Source organism: Pinus tabuliformis, chromosome 3_2 (genome assembly GCF_031772625.1).
Source record: "Pinus tabuliformis cultivar Carrire ecotype Pingquan chromosome 3_2, CPIR1, whole genome shotgun sequence".
Lineage (NCBI taxonomy): Eukaryota > Viridiplantae > Streptophyta > Pinopsida > Pinales > Pinaceae > Pinus > Pinus tabuliformis.
This window is the reverse complement of record NC_142302.1, coordinates 1171696050-1171703864: the sequence shown is the minus strand read 5'-3', so window position 1 is coordinate 1171703864 and position 7815 is coordinate 1171696050. Positions and strand designations below refer to the sequence as shown.

The following is a 7815-nucleotide window of genomic DNA, read 5'->3' as shown; positions in this document are numbered from 1 at the left end:
AGGCAGTTGCTTCCAAATCGTAAAACACTTGCACAAATAGCTGTATTAGATAGTAATTGCTTTTCCACCATCTTTAACAACTTATCGTATGATGAAATAGGTTAGGTATAGATGAAATAAATAGGTAAAGATGGAATGGATAGAACAGATTCTCCCGGAGAATTCCCTCCGGGAAGGTCGAAATATTGAAAAGTTTTTTCATATTGGATTGGAAATGAACGAAAAGAATTCAATCCAATTCTTTTCCAAAAATGAAATCCTGTTGACTTTTTCAACAATAGACTCAAGATCTGCATCTTTATCGAACATATATTCCAGCTCCGATTTGATTAAGGAGTAGGCTTATTTCCCATGGATCAAATTAGTTTTCATTATAAAGAAAAGGTAACAAAGATAGAATACGAGCTCGTTTAATAGCGTTAGTCATTAGACGTTGTTGTTTTGAAGTTAATCTATTCACTCGGCCGGATAATATTTTTCCTTGCTCACTAATAAATCGACTAATTAGGCTCATATTTTTATAATCGATCCGATCTCCCGACCTAATAGGTGACAAATGTCTACGAATTGGTTTCAAATATCTACGAATTGGTTTCAAACGTCTGCGAATTGGTTTCAAATGTCTACGAAAAGATTGCTTGGGTTTATCCATAGTTTGTTTCATGAACCTTTTGAATACTATTTATTCAAAATCTTTTTTAAATATTGTTCCATTAAAGATCTTGTTGAAATACCATTTCTTTTTATATCTGTGATTTATTCCTATCCATGGGTAGTACGTTTAATCTCTTTTTTTTATCTCTCCATGAATGGTATGCTTGTAACAATAGGGACAAAATTTATTTGATTCCAATCGAATAGGTGTATTGCGTCGATTTTTCCGAGTCGTATATCTAGAAATCCCCGGGAATCTTTTATAAACACTATCTTGGGTACAACTAGTGCACTCCAAAGTAATTGTTACTCTTATATCTCCGCTCTTGGCCATAAACTTACTCTGAATATTGGTTTTGCTTTTCGACCTCAAAAATAAAAAGGGAAAAAGGGATAGAAGTTGATAGCCGGAGATCCTACGGTGAAACATTTGAAAGTAAAAAAATGATTGATCAGGAGTGAGTTTTCAGTTTTACTTACAAAATTGAATGTGGAAAGAATCTTTAGATCGATATTTCTACTTGAATTCTACCCCCTTCCAGTCCTAAACTTAGATCCTTTTTGGGGCTGAATGCACTAATTTCTCCAAGAGGTAGGAGAAGTCAATCTAGCACAATCTTTTTTCCCTTGGCTTTAAGAAAAAAATTAAAAAAGGAGAAAGAAAAAGAGCATCTGGAAAAAAACGATTGATTTCTATCAATAGGGCGGCTAAAAAACTGACGCATAAAATAGCTAACACAGGCGCTGTGGAAAGATAGGTCTTTAGATCTTGCATTGTAAATTCTCCTTATTGATCATAATGTGTAAGTGATTCAACCGTATCAATAGTTATGAATCCTAGAGAAAACTCGGAACTGATGAATATATATATAATGTGATCCGGGCTGTGGTCCTATTTATAGAAAAGGAAAAAGATGTTTCATCACCATAATTAATAGTGATATTCTAGATAATAGACCTTACATGTATAAAGTCTTTTCACTCACGAGACCGAAGAGAAATGAAGGTGGAAAAATGTGGGAAACATATTTCTAATTCTATAAAATAAAATTAAAATAACATTGTCTAATGATTAGAAGGGATGTAGCGCAGCTTGGTAGCGTGTTTGTTTTGGGTACAAAATGTCGCAGGTTCAAATCCTGTCATCCCTACCTTTCCCTTCTTTTCTATGGAAAGAAAGGAATGAAAGATCATTTGATATCGATTCGACGGGAACATCAAATAATTGAATTGTATCAGATGCGAAAGTGTTTTGCTCTAAGAGTATCAACAAAAGGTATTTTTCCTTCATCTCCGAATATTAAAGAAAGCGCTCTTAGTTCAGTTCGGTAGAACGTAGGTCTCCAAAACCTGATGCCGTAGGTTCAAATCCTACAGAGCGTGATTCTGTTCCTATCAAATCCAACCCTCAAAATTATCGATAATTCATTCCAACTGGAACGAGCAATGGAATCTGACCTCCTAGGAAAAGTAGGAGGCCAATGAAATTGGAGGATATTCCAGGATCAAATATCCAATTGATCACACGTCGGTATTGTGAATATGCAGTTACGAATAATCCGGCCAAAGTTATAGGAATTAGACCTAACACAATTCCGGATGGCAAAGCCTCAATCATTTCTATTCAACGGAATAAGTAGGGATAATAGCTATACTGGATAGTACCCTTAATTTGCTATGAATCTCAATGATCAGAAATTTATATAGAGGGAATAAACAAAATTATTGAAATTGAAATAGTGAACTGAGAGGGTTTCCCCTTCCTTCATTTTGAATAAGTTGTATCTTGCTCGAACTAATGAATAGGACTAGGGTGAAAATGATAGAAGCCAATAAGAAACCGAAATAACTAATTATAGTTATAGTAGGCGTGGAAGACTGAATGAAATATGGTTTATACATATCTTCATGAGACAATTACCTAAATTTTTCTTTTCGTAACCTTGAGATCAGAATACAAAAGATCAATTGTCCCAATTCGTACCAATTCTCCTATATCTACTATAGGATATGTATGAATGAACATGGATGAGAGGAGATCTATAGTAGAAATCTCTTCATTATCCTAGAAATCATTCATCGAGCAACTAATGAATAGCACCGGCAAACCCCTTCACAAATTGTCGAATGTAATCTTCTTACAGGGTGAATGAATTCTCAATCAGTACGATTGGATCACCTGGCATTATCTTTTTACCAGCAGCTATCGGTCCAGAGACTGGACCGGAAGAAAACTCTCCACAGACATAGCCAAAGTTTTGTGAATTTCACGTTTAGGTGTAAGAAAGAATATGAATATCCAGTTTGTCCTTTCATTTCTCGATCTTATTGATCCAATCATTCGACCCTCTAGACGGATTAGGTTTTTTCAATATTAATTATTATAGCGAGTAGAGCCCGATATTACAGAAATTCCACCTATTGAAAAGAGTAACTTGTAATTTCACATACCTAAAATTGACTAGGTTCTATTGCACTATCCACTTGGTTTTATCTAATAAGTAACACCTACTCGTTAATACAAGGTACTATATAATAAGTCTGTGGCATAACTCCATCTGTGCCGGATACTATTGGAAAAGCAACATACATCTGCGTAGCACCAATGATCCCCGTGCAATTTGAATTACTGGGTTAATCTACACGGGCATAATGTCATGTCGGAATGAAAAAGGAATAATATAAAAGAATAATATTCTGGATGAGTTTTATTGATAGTGATTGATATCCTTTGCAAGCGGCACTCATCCTCTTTTTCGGTTCTAAAGTCACCCGTATGCAGAAGCTAATTCCAATAAAAAATTTCCACTATGCTATTGTTACAACATCGATTGAGGGAGTTGGGGTTCCTTACGCCCGGACGGACCTCGGAACATGCAATATTCTCTTCTTTCTGTTGGGATTTAGTCGACCAAACAGAGATAGAATAACTGCTGGCAGGAACAGAATCATTCTATCCCGTTCCTTCTCGATACTCATCAAAATTGTATTGCTGTGTCAGAAGAAAGCTAGCTATACTGGTCCAGTAGACTTTAAAGATACCCTTGGTATAACATTGACAATCGAACAAGGATTGGAGAAGATATCAGTAGTTTTCTATTTCCTGATCTCTATCTTTCATGGGATCAATTCCCCTTGACTGACTTTACAATAATATATGGAGCTGAGCATGTCTGGGAATACGGGAGAACGCTCCTTTGCTGACATTATTACTAGTATTAGATACTGGGTTATCCATAGCATTACCATACCTTCTCTATTCATTGCAGGTTGGTTATTTGTAACACGGGTTTGGCTTATGATGTGTTCGGGAGCCCCTGGCCAAATGAGTATTTCACAGAAAGTCGACAAGGGTTCCATTAGTAACTGGCCGTTTCGATCCATTAGAGCAACTCAATGAATTTACTAGATCTTTTTAGGAGGCACTAAATGACTATAGATAGAACTTATCCAATTTTTACAGTTAGATGGTTGGCCGTTCACGGGCTAGCTATCCCTACAGTTTTTTCTTGGGATCAATATCGGCAATGCAGTTCATCCAACGATAAACTCTATACTAAAGGAAGAGGAAGTATGTAGATATGACACGACCGAACCCGAACGACCAAAATGTTGAATTGAATCGTACCAGTCTCTACTGGGGGTTGCTACTAATTTTTGTACTTGCTGTTCCATTCTCCAATTATTTTTTCAATTAGGAACAATGATAATATTCTCACTCCATTCGAAGAGATCCAATACGCATAATTATCTATGCTATGATTGTTTATGTCTCGAGTATGACCACTTAAGAAAATGTGAAAGGGAGTAAGAGAAATGGCCGATACCACTGGAAGGATCCCTCTTTGGTTGATAGGTACTGTAACTAGTATTATCGTGATTGGTCTACTCGGTGCTTTTTCTATGGTTCATATTCCGGATTAGGGTCATCCCTATAGTAGGGGAAATGCACTTACTGTCTGTGGGAAATAGTATACATGCGAAAGTGAAAAATCGATAAGGCCTTACCCTTCTTTGAAGGGTAAGGCCTTATCGAAATCTCTTTTTGAGATTCTTTCTATATTAATCTGAATTATAAGAGAAGATTCGTACAAATAAAATGACTCTATCATTTACTTCATTCAATGCCTTTCAGTCAAGTGATGAGCCAATCTATTCTTCCGCTATATGATCGGAAAAAATTTGGATCGATCAAATTTAAATATCTGTCGAAGGAACAAGAAAAAACGGATAATTAAGTACTAAATATTTGCTCATTTATCTGATGGAAGATTATGCGAAGTTTTTGTAAAAACCTGAACTATGAGAATCTAAATGTGCATATAGAATATTTTCTTCTATTTTTTTGGCGTACAAAATAAAAGAGGAGGAAAAACACCTTTTATTCATTTTCTCTCATTAGGAACAAACCCTATCAAAAGTTTTATAGGTTTTTTTTTATGAGTGATATTGCCCCTTACTTGTCTGCTCTTCCTTCTTTAGGAATTTTCAGTATATCGTACAAAATAATCTTCAAATTACGAAGGAATTGACGAATAGGACAAGATCGGAAACCCAATTAGTTCTTCGAATAATGAAATAGGAGAATGGGATCAGAGAAAATAGGAATCTTCTCCAAGATTGCTTAGTTATTCTCCTCATCTCTCCTCCCTACGATCTATCTCTATTTTCCGGATCGTTTGGACAAGGAAAGGAGGGAATGGCATGTATATAGTACACGATATAGCATATCGGGGATCATTCAACAAGTTGATCTGTTCCAGTGCTTATGGAGTCACTCCCTATTTCAATTTTATTCCAATTTAGATCTAAATGAACATTTTTAGATCTAAATGAACATTTTATCAAGAATATATAAGGGAGAAGAAGGATAAAAGGCTCCGAAGGGGTATTAATTTTTGAATCAATAAGTAAACTTCATGTTCAAAAATCTATGGACCTAAAGATTCATCTCGGCCAATTGAACTTTCTCAAATTGTTTCTTCTTAAGGACCAAAAATATCTGTGCCAGAATGACAGATGCTAAGAATAATAAAAGACCTTTAACACGTAATGGATCTTGAAGTACTATCTCTGCATCTCCTTGACCAAATCCACCCAAATTAGGGTTATTCGTTAATGGCTGATCGACCTTGATCAATTCACCTTCTGAAATAAGAAGCTCGGTCCTGGAGGTACAATGTCAACCACTTGCCCACCGTCTGATGTATTATCGATAGTTATCTCATATCCACCCTTTTCTTTACGTAAAAGTTTGCTCACTCTTCCTGTTGCTGAAGCACTATAGACCGTATTGTTGCTCTTACTCCCGTCGGGATAAATTTGTCCTCTTCCTCTATTACCACCCACATATATGGGATATTTCAGGAAGTGAGCTTCTTTATCAGTAGAAAGGATCTGGTGAAAGGATGGGGAACACAAGTTCACTATATTTTTGACCGGGAACAGGACCTATTACAATAATGTTTTTTTTATTGGGTGGACGATAGTTCTGAAAATAAAGATTACCCGTCTTTTGTCTAATCTTAGGGGAAATACGATCCGGAGGGGCTAAATTCAAAGCCCTCGGGTAAAATTAGAAACAGCTCCTACATTTAAAGCCCCTTTCTTGCCATTAGCAAGAACTTGTTTCATCTGCATATCATAGGGGATCTTAACAACTGCTTCAAATACGGTATTGGAAGCACGGATTGTGGAACCTCAATATCCATAGGTTTTTTTTGCCAAGTGACAATTGGCACATACAATACGTCCAGTGGCTTCTCGGGGATTTTCATAACCCTGCTGTGCAAAAATGGGATATCCATTCGAAATGGATGTCCGAGTTATGATATGTATCATGACCAGGACGGAAATTAACCGAGTCATCTTTTTCGCCCATTCATAAGTATTTCTATTTTGCATGGTTCAATTATTGGTTCCAAATCATTTTTGGGGTGAGAGTAGGTAGCTATCATAGTTACCTGTCAAAAATTCTGCTGCTACTATATTGATTCAACCAAAACCTAAAAATAAGAAATCGGAAGTCTCGCACCAGGAGAAGAATGAAGGGGGAGGAATAGCTAATTCCTGAACACAGAAAACACTTTATTATTCTGTTTCAATTGTTTCGGTCGGAGAAAAAACCTACCTATTCTTATTCATTCATCGAATGATAAATTACTACAAGTGAAGGAGATATACGATTGAAACGACGGAAGATCCAATATTTAAGAATCGTATCTAAGATGACTAGAAAAGTTGAAACAAGACCAGATATGATTCGTTCATTATGGGCAAATCCATAACTTTCGGAGATCGAATCGATCATCAGTTCCCAACCATGGGGTGAATGAAACCCAATACATAGATCGGTTGCTAAAAGAATTAGAAAAGCTTTCATTGTATCGCTCAGACTATAGAAGTATTCTTGGATCCAAGAATTGATAATAGCGAGTTTTTATTCTTACCCAGAATGATATAAGCACTTATAAAAGCAAAACCTATTAGATTTGTTAATAAATGTGATATTATTGGATACAATCTTCATTGTACATTTCGACCAATTGGATCGTTTCTTTGTGAATCTTATACGAATAGATTGTGAATGTGTTCCCAAAGAATCTTCCACCATTCTTTCTAACAAGAATAGTTCTTCTATTTTCTCAAATCTTCCCAGAGCATTTTGTTCCTGGAGATAATAAAAAAATTCTGAGATTTAACCGTATTCCACCAATTTGTAACCCAAGGCTCCAAACCTTTCCGTAATGAAATAGGAAATTACCCAAGGCAGTACTACTAAACATGCGAGATATCGTAGGGAAGCTGATGCTTTATATTCAGACACTTCCAATTCGTGAATCGCTAACGAACCTGATTCACTTGTCAATTCTGTCCGAAATCTAGACAAAGTACGAGTGATAGAATGAGGTATGGGATCCATAGATTGATCTATTGCGTAATTGTTTGATCCGATCAAAAAAATATACTCGGGAAAAACGTAAAAGGTTTGTTCAAAATGGGTGAGAGGAGCATAAGGGAATCTTCCAAATCATTTATATTTGACAATTATCTATTCATTTTTTTCATCTTCTTCTTCGTTAAAGAATAACTTGAAGTAACATAAGTTTATTATTCCAAGATCTTTTGAATCTGATCACTAGATCCTTTACGAATATTTCC

General features: G+C 35.9%; 2 non-coding genes across 2 annotated transcripts; both read left to right on the top strand.

Moving 5' to 3' along the window:
• Positions 1 to 1731: 1731 nt before the first annotated feature.
• On the top strand, positions 1732 to 1805 carry TRNAP-UGG (transfer RNA proline (anticodon UGG)). Its single transcript has one exon. It is a non-coding gene; the product is annotated as a tRNA-Pro (tRNA).
• Positions 1806 to 1963: 158 nt separating this feature from the next.
• TRNAW-CCA (transfer RNA tryptophan (anticodon CCA)) lies at positions 1964 to 2037 on the top strand. Its single transcript has one exon. It is a non-coding gene; the product is annotated as a tRNA-Trp (tRNA).
• The last annotated feature ends 5778 nt before the right edge of the window (positions 2038 to 7815 follow it).